This window comes from Chroicocephalus ridibundus, chromosome 3, assembly GCF_963924245.1.
Source record: "Chroicocephalus ridibundus chromosome 3, bChrRid1.1, whole genome shotgun sequence".
Classification (NCBI taxonomy): domain Eukaryota; kingdom Metazoa; phylum Chordata; class Aves; order Charadriiformes; family Laridae; genus Chroicocephalus; species Chroicocephalus ridibundus.
The window spans coordinates 44,895,744-44,910,401 of record NC_086286.1 but is presented as its reverse complement, the minus strand read 5'-3'; the positions used below and the strand labels follow the sequence as shown (position 1 = coordinate 44,910,401).

Genomic DNA, 14,658 nt, shown 5'->3' with positions numbered 1-14,658 from the left:
AAATAAAGTTGATACACAAATGCAGCTTGGATAAGCAGAAGAGAGGAGGACCCATGTTACAGAACAAGACTAGGAAAGTACAGGATTAGCCTAGCAAAACTCTGGAGGGGACATTACGCAGATCTTACACCACAGGAGAACAGTGAGCTAGCTCAAGTCGAGGCCAGTAGTGTCAGGAAAGACAAATGGGTATAAAGTATTCAGAAATAAATTGAGGCTTAAAATTAGAAGTTCCTAACTATTACAGACATAAGGTTCTGCTGCAAAAAATAAAATATATTCTTAATCATCTGAACTTCTGAATGAAACTATGTGATTCCTGATTCCATGGGATGAATGATGCCATGGACGATGAAGTGGTGTTGCCCAAAAAGGTCCTTCAAGGATAACTTCAAGGAGTGCTCAAGAGAGATAACTGAGTTGATATCCTAATGAGCTTTTTCGGATCCTATCTGCAAATACACAACCACGGAGGCATCCAGAGGATGAGCGCACAGACTCTGGGAACAGCAGTGGCATGGACACAGGCATGAAAAGTGCAGGAGCCCAAGGATGCAGAATCGGCGTCAACAAAGATGAGGCTGAAAATTCAGTGTTCCTTAATGTGTAACAAAAAGCGTGTCTTGTGCAGCAGCTCGTCCAGTTGTCCAGCCACATGGTGCTCACTTGTACATCCCCACCTTTCTTGCAGCACTGTTCTCTGCGAGGGCTGGTCTGCCCATGGTGACTTGGTCTTGATCCTCCAGGGCGTCCCACACGGCAGGTAGATTCTATGTTGTTCAGCGAGAGGAGAAATAAATCAAGATGCTGAGAGGTGTGCAACTTCTCATGACAGATTTGCTTCTTATTCCCATAGATACCTCATGAAAGATAATAAAATAATATTTCCTAATTAAAAAAAACGAACATAACACAGCCTTCAAATTAATCTTCACCTCTGTTCCTCCTTAAGAACATATTGTGAAGAGTTGTATTATGCCTAGGAGCTGTAGTATGCAGGTTTGAACCTCTGGTCTCTGCTCAGCCAAAGATCTTGTTAAAGTCAATGGATTTTTTTCTGTAAAGGTCATTATTTAGCAGTGTCACTGCAAAATTTATTTCCCTACTTTAGGCTTCCCTGAACAGTTCCTTGACTTTCTCAACACTTACTTTTTTATACAAGACATTATCCAATATGTGTTTTCTAGGATCATTGATTTTAATGTGTATATGCTTGCTTTAAAGGCTCATTTTGCATGACTCAAGGTTAAATTTATTTATGTTACACAATTGTACTAGGCAACTGGGCCCTGATTTATAAACTATTGATATGTGTCTTATAGCAAGGCAAATCCAAAGCCAAGATGATTTCAGCTTGCTTTGAATCTTAAAAAGAATGTATTTTCTAAAATACATTCTGCACTATATACATAGATGATTTTTGCCACAACCTCAGGAATTAGTGAGGTTATGGTAGATACAAAGCTGTGTACTTTTTGACCCTGGCCTAATTATGCTGTGATTTACCATTTGGGAATTTTTTCCCCCTATATGAATCGTCCATGTGTTAATACACTCTCCACCTTGACCAGAGATCATCTTAGCTGTATTTTGTGTGCTCACAACCGGGAAGCCCTTAAGCGAATATAACAGCTAATACAAGAGACAAAAGGGAAAAGATGATCAAATTACCTAGGATTTTTTTTTCAGCTACAGCTTCAATGGCATAAAAAGAAATACACTGTATCTAATATAATCTTAAAAAACTAGAGTTGCATTCTGTGACCTCATGGTGTCTCTGACACGCAGGGGTGCTGAGCAATCGGCAGCCGAGGTGCGGAAACTCCAAGGACAACCATGGTCCGAGGGGTCACCTGAGACGACTCAGCCACGGGGGCTCTCGGCTGCTCCGAAACCCCAGCCTAACGTTACAGTCTATAGTGTTATTTCTGACGCTATTTTTAGATGCAAGGTAAAAGGAACAGCATAGATGTGCAGTAAAGCAAACGTATGCAGAGCTCAAGAACAGAGGAATCTTTGCACACCAAAAAGTCTTGATTTTTTCTGTGTAAGAATTATTTTTCTTTTTGCATTTTTGTCCCACAGGTATTTTTTTAAAGTGTTATGAATTACTCATTGAATTAATTGAAAAACAGCAGATTTTTTTTTTTTAAGTGTTGAAAATTTAGTACCAAAAATTTTATATATTCTTTCATAGGCTCTGGTCTTGCCTACTTGTCCCTAAGGATCCTACGGCATGTTCTGTGAAAATCCTGGTGTCAGGGTGCAGGACGCGGCCCTTCGCCCGAGTGACCATGGTGCCTGGCTGGCAGTGGAGCAGCACGAAGGGTGAAGAAGACCTGTCACCCAGGGCCGGCCGAATTTTGGTAGCTGAGGAAGGGACCTCTAGCAAGCAGGTAGTCCTTCCTCACTGAATGTGAAAGGTGCGAGATGGGCCCCAAGTTTATAAAATTCATTTCTGAATTAATTCCTTATAAAATTAATAGAGAATTAGAACCCTACAGAGGATAGACTGCTGTTTTATTTATATTTTCTGTGGCATAGTTTGTCAACTTTTGTCTTACATGTAACCAAGAAATATACCAGCAGGCAAACAGAACACACCCTGCTCCCTTATGCCATGGCAACTTTATAGCAAGCAATGCCTAAAACAAGTGCAAAATTCTCAACTTTCTTTGTGTTGAACAATTTCAAGTTAAATTTATTAATCTTTTACAACAAAAGAAACACAGAAGTGTGAGACACCTTGGTTTGCTGTAATAATTTATCACGTACATTTACAGGATCTTTTAAAACGCAAAAGATGCCTTATGTTCTTCTGGTTCAGCGTGTTTTAGTTGTGCATAGGCATACATTAATATATTATTTGGCTTTTTGTGAGTTCGTAGCGTGCCCTGATTAGCCGAAATGGGAGAATATTTTAAGCAGGTCTTTTGCAAGATTGCTGGAAATGAATCAATACCTTATTAATATATATTGCAGAGCTATATGACGGTATGTGACTTGGTTGATGTTATATGCCCCATTAAGAGGCATATTGAATATGCAGTGGAAAAGTATTTACCTTCCACAAGCAGGACCACAATCTTCAAGCAGTAGCTGCTCATGCATCTCAATTAAAACCGATAAAAATAGATACCAAAAAGAAGAAAAAAAAAAGAGACAAGGCCATCGCAGACTAATGGAAGGCTTCCCCACGTAATCTCATTTTCTGTGAGTCATTTCTCCTTGGCGGGCACTTTGCACGGGCAGGGGATGGTTTATGCAAACCTCCGTTTCCAACTCCCTGCACCCCGAGGCAGGGTCCGCGGCCAGACCCCCGCCCGCTCATCCCCGCCCGCCCGCCCCCCGCAGCGTCCCGCCGGCTCGGGGTGGCTGCGGGCCGCCGGGGACACCCCGCCATCGCGCCTCGGAGGTGCCGCCCGGTGGCCGCCGCTGCCGCCACCGGGCTCCCCGCCGGGCGGCCCCAGGGGACCCGCCCGGGTCGGACCAGGCCCGTGGCGAGGGGCGGAGGGGCGGGACGGGGCTGGGCCCCGTGAGGTCAGCGGCGGGCGGGCCAATGAGCGGCGCGGCGCGGCGCGGCGGGCAGCGGAGCCAGGGTGCCCGTCGCGTGGCGGCCGCATGGGGAGGGCGGCGGTGGCGGCGGCGGCGGCGCGGGACGGTCTGGCGGCGGGCGCGGGGCGAGGGGTCCCGGTGCGCCCCCGCCCACCCAGGGGGCGAGACTGAAGGAGGCGGTGCCGCTGCCCAGGCACAGGTGCGGCGGCGGCGCGGGCGGGTGCGGAGCGCCCTCCTCCCGGCAGCGCCCGGCGGGGGATGTGCCGGCCGCCGGGGGCGCGCCGCCCGTGGGAAGCGCGCTCCTAACGCCACCTGGGCGCCGCGGGGAGCGCTCGGCGCGGAGCGGGCGGCGCGGGGTCGCCGGTGAACCGGGCAGGTAGGAAGAGAAACGCCCTTTCGGGAAGGTCTGAGGGGCTTTTGTTTGGTTTTGCTGTCGTGTGCGGGGCCGCCCGGGCCGGCAGCGCAGCGGGGCTCTCCGCGGGGAAAGTTGCGGGGACGGTCCCTGCGCCGGGGCGGCTTGCGGAGCCGCGGTGCCCCGTGCCTGCTGCTTCTCCTCTGCCCGGCGTGGGGGGCTGCGCTTAGGGCGGCGGTGGCCGCGGGGGGGCTCCGCGGACCGTGGCGGGGCTGCCCCACTCCTAGCGGGGCTCGGAAGAGTGGCCGCTCCCGCGGGCTGCTACGCCCCTTGAACAGCGAGGCGAGGTGCCGGCCGCCCCGCCGTGCACGCCCGTGGGCTCGCCCCTCCACCGGGACCGGGGGCTGCGGCCGAACAGCACGGCCGTCCGGTCCTGCGGCGGCTCGCCCCGGGAGCCCCGGAGCACGGCTCGACGTGCCGCCGGCTGCCGGGTTTGTCCCGCCGGGGCAGTGCGGGAGCGCGCAGCGGCGCGCGGGCCCCCCCCCGGCCGGTCGGTGCCCCCGCAGCGTCCCCGCGCACCGAGCGCGGCGTCTCCTCCTGTCTGGATCAACGAGGTTCCTCGGGGTTGTAGTGGGTGCGGGCTGTCGTGCAGCTGGAGTTTGCGAAGGCATCAGCGGGCAGGGTGTGCGCTGCCAGCGCACCCACAGACAGGAGCGTCTGAACCAGTCCAGCTATTTACTTAAAACCAGGGCTAGCCGTATTCCCTTCGCTGTGTAAGTCTCGGGGCGGACAAACCCAAACGGGCTCATGGGTGCAGGGCTGTGGATCTTCTCGTGTGAGTTTTCTTGCTGATTAACAGGCAGAATTCTGATTGTCTGGGATTACTTTTGGAAAAACGCAAATCCCAGCAAATATCTTTGCTGACCATATATAGAAGCGTCACAGACAGAAGAACTGAACTTCAGTGTTGCTGAGACACATCAAGAAACTTTTAAAAAAAAAAAAGCAAACGAAAGCCAGGATATGTATTGAGGATGTTTTTGCCCAAGCAATATATTTTTCTATGTTTACACCCTACATTGACTGAAATGTTGGTACTTTTTTTTTTATTTACATACCGATACACTTCAAAGTCAGTGAATGATATATTGATTTTATTTTGTCTGCTTATGTATATTTAATCTGACAGTGTTTGGTTTGCTGACTTGTGTTGGACCAGGACTGCAGTAGGTAACACTGTTTTTTTCTAGAATGCATGCCCAGTTTGCTGGCTTTCAGAAATGTGCCTTAGCGTGGTAGCAAGCTGATCGCTTGTATGGTAGCAATTCTCCATGGCATGGAAGAAGTATTGCAGGGTTTGCTGATGTGTGTCTTAAAAAGTTTTCATGTTTTGCTCGCTTTTTTTTTTTAATTTTCCTTTATTTTTTAATAGTTAGTACCAGAAGTTTTTACACATACGTTACTGCCCTGTAGAGCAATATGAAGATTACATTTTTTAGTGCTGAATCTCATTCAAAGTAATATGTTTTTACTTTGGTACCGTGTGCATGTTAACAGGGTAGCTTCAGCTTTAGGGAAGAAGACTTGAGCGGAAGCACTGAAAACCATTCTCTTGGACTATTTTGGATCTATCAGTTTTGCCGGGTTTTAGTAGCGCAGCAATGAAATACTCCAGGGATAATCCAGTATGAAATTCATCTGACTTGCTGCCAGCTGTATCCAAACAGGTTGCAAGTTTTCTTCCTTTCTTATACCAGCTGTGCTCTGACAGCAAACCCAGAAATTCAGTTTTGTATTCTTTCATGTTTCATTAGAAAAAACCCAAACAAACCAACAAAACCCAGACCTAATTTATTCCAGAAACTGCTTTCAGGTGCAAATTCATGTCATTGTAAAGTAGTTGAATAGTAACTTTCTGGAGGGAGCCGATTGCATACTTTATATTTTCATATATCTGTATCACAATATCTGTATATTGTCAAGTGCAATCCATTTTTGTTTCTGTTACTGAAAGAAATTTAAATTTCATCTTGCTCATAGTAAAATAGTCTGTATCCAACAACTTAACAATATATTTTAGAGTAGCAGTCTCAGAAGCAAGTTTTCGTGGTGAAAACCAACTGTGATCATATGAAACATCACAAACACAGTGCTCAATGGGGTCTTAAATTACAGTTCTAAGTATTAGTGTTAAGGATTAAAATGTCTTGGTTAATTTGTAAGCTGGTCTAAAAAATTATCACACTTATGACACTTCATTCTAAATCTATAGTTGCTGCTTTAAAACTGTCTAACCTCCCTTTCTTGCATTTGTGTTTAGATTTTAGTCGTAGTGCTGTGAATGTTTTAAGTATCGAATCCTGAAATGATAAAGAAAAATCTTGTGATGACTAAGGTGGAAATTTCTTCTACACAAATACTACAACACTATGGTTCTACGTTCATACCTTCCCTCCTCCCTCAGTCTTGATTTCAGCAGACAGCCTAAACGCATACTTTGTGCTGGCAATTACTGTGCTTACTCAGTGTTATGTGACTCGAAGAGGAAGGGGTGCAAAAGGTGCTTGACACTAGAAGAAAGTTTGAAGTGATCTAGATGACCTTAATTGATTTTGCTCATTATCATATTGGGGCTTGTTTGCCATTAAGAAGAGGTTCTATTCTGAGCAGATGTGGTGCTCTGAGGATGAGACAAAGTGTGAGGTATTTGAAGGCAAAGAAAGCTCTGCTCAGTGCATGTAAATGCATGGTTGCTGAGTTTAGTACGTAATATGATAGAACAATTTACTAATATTATTAGTATCCCTTACTGTAGCGGCAGCTTTTCTTTTAATGAAGACATATAATTAGGCTTTAAATTAAGGAGCAGTATGAAGAAGAATATGTGGGGGAGGATATGCAATGCCATCTCTATCAGTATCCTCAGCTATATTTAAGTACCTTAGTTTGTGAATATGTAATAGATGTTTAAATGGATCTGTAAGTTTGGAAGGAAAAGAAAGATCCTGGTAACACCAAAACTAGTCTGTTTTGCAAATTCCTTCAACGGTGTTGCTACAGTCCTGCATGACTTCATTCTGTGTCCTTCTTCGATAGAAGAACATCAGTTTTGTTAGACTGCGTGGTGGCTGTAACGTGTGAAACTCTGTCAGTTAGAGATGCTGGGAGTGCGTATATCAGCTACACCTCTTGACACGCGAACTGTGCTTCTCAGTCTATCCAACAAAGAGTGGTGTAGAATATACACTGGGGTGTATGTTTCTGATGGTTTTGGGGTGCAAAACAGAATAAATGAATTTAGTATAAGCCTGGTGTGGCATATTTAGATTGTTCAGGAGTTTTTTATGTCTTATTTTTGTTTTAAGAGCATGCTGCAACACTTTCTGCTGCTTGTGCCTTGGTTGAGTACCATCAGAACACAACCTTCTGCATGCAAGTCTCACTAGGAGATTCAGTGAGGGCAAGGAAAAGCTGTTGTCCTGAATGTAAATTGTTGAAATTACTGTGTGTAAAATAGGAGAGGATGAAACCACATACTCTGTCACCTATTCAGAGTATATGGTTTCATGGTGGAGGCATCAATTAGTGTGAAGGAAGGTAGGCTTAAGTGAATTTCTTCATTAAATGTTTGCAAACTGAAGGCAAGGTCTTTTCTATGGTTGGAAAATTTTTGGAAAAACAAAAGCAGAAGATGTAATTTATATTACAAATGATAAATATTTAGTTGCTGAAATGAGAGCTAGAGGCAGTTTTATACTTCTGTAAATTAATCTTGATGGAAATAGTTACAGAGAAATATTTAATAATAAAGCTACAGTATGGATAATGGGAAAATGTTTTCCTGGGTATGATGTGAAAATGCAGCCACTTGTCAATGCCATTACCTTTCCTCCTCTGTTTTCTGTGCTTTCGTTCTGAAGTTGGAGTAAACAAAACCCTAACTGTTTAATTCAGAAAACTCTCCTGCAAGCATATTCAGGATTTTGTTCATTTAGCCATTTCATATCACAGAGCTCTGTGCAGACCAACCATCTGATAATTTGCCAGGTCTCTGTTGTGAGCATTATGCCTGGTGTTGATCTCCAGGAGGTTGCGGTTGCTCTGCTAGTTTGTAGCAAGTTCTTGTATGGATATTGAATGTGTTCAGGATTGTCCATTTACATTCAACAATTGATGGAATCCTGCTCTATAATGAGTATTTCTGATTATATTTTTTCCTTTCCCCCTCTGAGTGAGAAGGCAGTGTGATGACACATCAGAATACTCTCTCACCATATGTAGATGATAATCTGTCCTTCTGTGTTCCCAGTATATCCCCATGGAAAAAGATTAATAGTGACATGCAAAAGCTTATAATACAAAAAGTTAGAGTTTTCTCTCTTATTTATAAATTCATAGAGGATTAAGAAATTTGGGGGAGGACAAGTTTAAAAAACAAAAAAAAAAGCTTGGAATTTCTGTGACATGCCTCTGTTGATGTGCCTCACTTCTGTTAAAGAAAATGTTCTAATCTCAGTGCCTATGGTCGTGGTGTTTTGTGTGATGTTTGCCTGCTTAGCTCTACGTGTGTTCATGAGTACCATTCTGTCCCTTACTGCCTTACTTGACAGCATTAGGTGTTCTGGAGCCAGATGCATAGGGCTCTTCGTGGGCCTTAGAGCTTCATGTGAGATGTAAAGGGACCTCTTTCCAGGTCTGCTTGAGTTGTGACAACATGCATTGCCCTGAAGCCTACTTACTCCTTACCTAAGCAGGAGAAGGCCTCTCCAGCATCTAGCATTAATGGTTTGCAGGAAATCTTTCCAACATTCCTGCATGAAGGTCTGAGGTATCATCTGTAGCATCTAAAGGAAATAACACTGACAATCTTGAAGGGAAAAAAACACTATGTATCATCCAGAAGGATTTACAAAATAGCTCTGAGGGGCAATCTGCCACTATCCTACAAGTCCACCATTTCATTATGAAATAAGTAAATTTATTAAGTTCAGTAATTATGTGTGATTCTAGTGGCAGAAAATAAATTATTAAGGCAGTCAAATCATACTTTTAAAAAATCTAACTAAACTTACACTGAAGAAGCAAAGCATTTCACTTCCTTCAGCCTTGCATTATAAACAGTTATGTAGATCCACACTATTCTTTATAGGATTGAAATAGCAAGTCAAGCCTAAAAAAACAATGACGATTCTCTCTAAAACCTTAAATGCCTTGTAGAAGGTACTGGTCTGCAACAAAACCAAATAATTTGTTGAGATAATAGAAGCCTTAGTGTAGAATATTAGTTACTCCTTTTGGTTTCGTACAACCTGGAAAACACTTATCGGCTTCACAGCTGTTACTCAGGAATGAGAGCAAGCAGGTCATTATCTTGAAGCAACATACTTGTATTCCCTAAAAATGCGAAAGAAAGATCTCTGCAAAACACTGAAAGAACAGTGTCAAATCTGTAGAGAAAAGTATTCAATTCCCCTTCCTTGTACTAATATAGAGGAGCTCGTCCCAGGGTACCACTGTGTATGAAAGCAGACAGATCTCTGTGCACTTGTATGTCCTCTTGAAATGCAACAGAGGCTGGGCCCATCTTGGGGTATTAAGGCAGCAACATTCATGCTGCACATACTGAAGCATGAAATATCCATTATCTTACTGCTATTTTTTGGCTAGAAGCCTTTTAGCACTCTCCGATGTTTCTCTAGTAAAAATTAATAGTACTAATTGCCACTTCTTTTATCATTAATTTCTGAATCAACACGAAGTATTGCTATAGCAACAAATCCTTTCAAACTTCACTGCAGACAATTAGTAGGAGAATTCAATCTCAATATGTACTAAGCACAATAGTAAAAACTATTCAAAGGATTAAGGAACTTTCTTTCAAAAAGAGGAGGAGTAATACAGATGCTCAAAACTGTCATGGAAGAACAGAACTTGAACATTTTCAGAATTATCTTTTTATTAATCATCTCCAATTGCTGCACAAAGGTGCATACTTGCTTCTAACAGAATAATTACAGCACACTGTGTCTCCTCCAAGATAAAATACATCACCCTGTGGAATACTCTGCAGATTTTTATCTCTGATAATGAGGTTTCACCATAAACTGCTGCATCTTCTCTCAAAGGATGGCTGTTCTTCAGCCCTGACAGTGGATGTGCAGGAAAACCCTAAGTAGGATTCAGGATTAACTGGACATCAAACAATCCAAATTTACAAAGTCAAAATTAGGTAGTGCTTTATCTCTACTTTTTCGCTAGCTGAAGCATCGTTCTCTCTTTCATCGAAATGGACTGCTATTTGCATTTTACCTTGTCATCTCTCTTGATAACAGGCAGACAGGGGAAGTTGTCCATATACACACAAATGCACAAACCAGGAGGTACGAGATATGTGGAAGATATCCACAGATGAGATATCCAAATAACTGAGGAACAGTGAAATAAAATGGAATAGTCTTGGACTGCGAGTCCATGATTGGTGTTATTGTCGGTGACAGATTTTGAGGTAGTGAAAGTTTATACACTTTTAGGAGGACCTGAGTTTCTGAGGATGTTGATTGCAGTGGAAGAAGGCTGTGCGAGAAGGGAACATAAGAACAAGTGAAGGGTAAGAACAGAAAACTGTAAATTAAGGAAATGAAGAGGATAGTCAAGTGTAGGAGAGCAGTCTGAAGGGAATATCTCAGGAGCCTGTGACCCTTGCATATGTACAGGGCAGAGAAAAGAAGGAGGGAGAGGGTAAAAGACCCAGAAAAATGGAACAACATGATTCTTGGTGCTGAGAGAAGAAGGTACCTGTGGCAGAGATCCTGGCAAGGATGTGGCAGGCTCCTGGCAAGGAGGGGTCGCTGTGTGGACTCATGCATTCTTGGAACACAAATGATCCCTGGAATATTTATGTATGTAAATGTCTTTCTAAAATATCTATTGCAGAAAACATCTCCCAATAAACAGAGAATGAGCAAAGTCACTTTAACAAGGTATCTCTTAAGGAGTGTTGAAAGAAAAAAAAAAAAAAAAAAAAAGAAAGGAGAGTTGGAGACCCATCTTGGGTCTGGAGCTGCTGACATAAATTCAGGGAGATTTAAATCTAGTAGGGGGGCTTGGTGGGGGATAGAGTTGTTTGTCAAATTTCTTTGTTTGTATTGTTTTTCTGGTTATTGTTTTGTATAAAATTATCTTGGATTTCCTGTGGAAAGAGATGGGAAAGTTCACCCTTAAGAGAAAGGACACAGAGCTTCTCTGGAAGACAGAAAAAGATGATCTCGAGTGTCTGAATACCGTGTAAAAAAAGTTAACAAAGAATGACTTTAGAAAAAACACCGTTGAAAGAAAGGAAAAGTTCTACATTGAAGCAGACACTTGAATGGGCTAACCTTCAAATGTGTGTGCAAGAGAAGCTTACAGGACTACAACTCTCTGGGTAAAGGGTTGTGCTGTAGGAAATAGTTGCTAAAAATAATACTGTACAATGCAAAGGGAACTAATATAAATAGAAAAGCAATGAGGATAATTTGTAGCTCCATTTCTGGAAACTGCGGTTCGGTAGCTACTGGCTAGAGATGACGTGGTAGGCAGATGTGTTGGTTCTGCTTTTCCTTGGTCTTAAACTGCAGTGTGATAAGGGAATATATCAACAAAACTCAAGATGGTGTTTGATTTGCCTGTTGATAGATAGTCATAGGCAAGTGTCTCAAATTGTCATATATGTCCTTTTCAGTTTTTACTGAAAAAGCATCATGCTACTAAGGCTTACAAATAAAAATAGAAGTGACTATTACTTCTCCTCCTGTTCCATATCTCCATTCAAAAAATTCAGTTGCTTTGTGAAAGCAAGTACATGGAAGGTGCAGATACTTGTGAAGATGAACTGTACTTTTCATAAGAAGCAGACGGTGTTTATACTGTTCACTACTGAGTCAGTAATTTTCATTCTCACTCAACTCAATGAAAGATGTGTTTGTTTGCCAAAGGGAATGCTAAAGAGGCAAAAATGTGCAAGCAAGATTGAAAAAATGTTTATAAAAATAGCAGTAGGTTTGTTCATCCTTAAAAAACAGTAGGAGATTTAAAAAAAAACAAAAAACAACCAAGTGGGTTTAATACATAGAAACCTTTCAGTTAGTCTTTGAAGACTGTGTAAGATGTGGTCACTTTCTGCTGCAGTCTGTCTAGAAATTTCTGATTTTCTTCTGCAGTTATGCTAGCTTGAATGCATCCACCTTGAGCTGGATGTCATGGATAGAACTTAAGCTATGTTACAAATATGTATGAATTTGGAATCAAAACTGTTGTGATTCTGTGATTCTGTTTCTTTAATGTCCAAACTCTTTGGGAACTGATGAGTTTTTTGTGCTGATATAAAGGTTTTAGGTTCATACCCAGTGATCAAAGGTATCGGATGTTTATTTTATTGGTAAAAATGTCATTAAATGATTAATTCAAACCTAATTTTCATTACTATGATTCTGAAGATCATGTTTTATAAAAGCTGTTTCTTATAAGCACAACCCAGGTGATCCATCATTAAAAGCTTATTCTTACAAGCTGCAAAGAGAGTTTTAAAGCTGTTTACCTTTCCATTCAGTTTAAGGAAGAAAAATGTCATTTGTCATATTCACTTCTGTGTTCAATGTAATGTATTGCCATCCATGAATAAAATATTGAAGCTGAATAGATAGCATGATTCTTACTAGTGTATATTAGTCTGCTTCCCTGCCTCCTCCCCAAATAACAATGTTAAGTTGTAAAATGACAACCATGATTCTGGCAAGACTTTCTCTTCAGGAATGCTAAGCAAGCATGGATTTACTTTTGTAGATTTGTATTAAACACGTGCTTGAATTAGGTTGGGGAAAAAACAATAGATGTAGGACTCTCAGCCATTCATTTTAGTAAGCGGATGTTGAGTGTGCCATCCAGAAATGTGGTCTAGTAAATAGGTACTTGGAATGCAGGACGTCTGTGAAGCATTACATGCTGAAGTTTTTCAGGGCACTTGTGAGCAAATCTGCTGTAAGCTGCCAGGAGCAGCTCTTGAATTATGGGTATGGTAAAATCAAATTTTTAAATGTCTGAAATGGAAGAATGAGGATTATGTGACTCTTGTAGGCTGACAGCAACAATCAGGAGATCCATTAAGATCCAGGATATAGCTGAAGATGTTGAGGTCTAAAAAAGCAGATATGATCTCAACTGAACTTCATTTGGAAGAAAATAGTACACAAAGAAGCACATCTCGCCTGCTTTATTTCCCCCAGCATTAGCACACATACACAATTCTAACTTGCTGTTGTGTTTGCAAGTTAAGAAAACGGAGGCTTAAAGATAAATGTGATCAGATATGTTGTTTCCAAGAAGAAAATACTGAAATTGAAAACTTTTGTGAAATAACTTGTAACATACTGATTATTTTTTAATGTAGCTAAATGTCTGGTAGAGGTCTTATCCTTGTTGTATCAGTTTAAAACTTCCCGTGGCACAATGAGTCATATGGGTGACCACCAATAACTTTCTCTGTGTCAGATCTCATCAACTTATTTCGCGTGATATGTTGTTTGGTTTGTTTCTGGGAATAACACATTCATTTTACAACAGCTGTACAGTTTTGCTTCTACTTTTCTTAAATTTCCCTGTAGTTACTGTTTTTATAGCTATTGTGAAGAGCAAAGGTTCCTCTAAAAAAAAAAAACCAAACACAGAACCTCATCCTTTTGTTTTTATAAGGTGGGAACATTTCCTTGATATGGATTACGTAATGGGATGGGTAGGAATTTATTTGCATTGTGTATTGATTTATATGACAAGAACAGTTGAATTCTGAGAATGCTTGTGTTGGAGCCTGTTGTGGTTGTTTGACTTGCATGACTTCAATCCTGCTTTGTGTTTTGTAGTTGGAATCAGGCACTGCAGTCTCATAAGGAGATTGTTTCTGAGTCTTAACGTTGGACATACCAAAAAATTGAATTTCAAGATTGTTCCTTTCAGTTACTCAGAATTTTTTATTGACCATGTGTTTGAAACTGTGGTGGTGGTTGTTTTTTGGCTTAGCAGCTATTTCCCTTCGCTGGGTTTTTCAGTTGGTGATGCTACTGCTCCTGATTTAAGTGTAAGCAAATGCAAGGCTTTGTGGATTCATTGGCAACTGGGCTGAATGTACAATATTAAACTATTAATTAAATTTCTTCATGAATCATGGAAAGTCTTGTACCTAATTCATGGCCAGTTCCAGGTTAGTAATGGCAGTTTGGGGAATGCAAGATAGTTACCATACTTTTTTTGACAGGAGTCCTATAAAGAAAAATTTCTATAAGAAATTTGAGAATTCTAGTGGTTATGCTTGGCCCTGAATGTGTATGCTAGAAAACTTTAGTGCTGATGCCCTTCCCTCACTCCTCCCAAACTCTCATGCCAAGTGTCTTGGATTATTAATGATTAAGAGCAATGACTAGATGCATCGTCCTTGGCTAGCCCATGCAAAAGGTTAAACCTAAAAGGTAAACCATTAAGAGGAAGCACTATGGAAGTGTTCATAAATTTAATGGTTGTATGTATACACAATCTGGCTGTGTTTCTATCTTACTTAAAGATGTGGGGTGACACCTAGCACTGTTAATACTAAAGGCTGGGTTTTTTTTGTTTTGTTCTGGATTTGGACAAACTGAGATTTCACTTCAGCCTATATTTTACTTTCTTTCCTTTTCTTTCTTTTTTTTTTTTTAAGCTTGGACAATGAAAAGTATATTTTTTTT

General features: G+C 41.7%; 1 protein-coding gene across 3 annotated transcripts in view; it reads left to right on the top strand.

The window, feature by feature from the left end:
• The first annotated feature begins 3,739 nt into the window (after positions 1–3,739).
• Positions 3,740–14,658, top strand: part of CHRM3 (cholinergic receptor muscarinic 3) — a 285,137-nt gene continuing 274,218 nt past the window's right edge. For all 3 annotated transcript variants that reach the window (XM_063331019.1, XM_063331015.1, XM_063331018.1), the window contains exon 1: positions 3,740–3,931. The gene's annotated coding sequence lies outside the window, so the exon portion shown is untranslated. The remainder of the gene's footprint in view (positions 3,932–14,658) is intronic.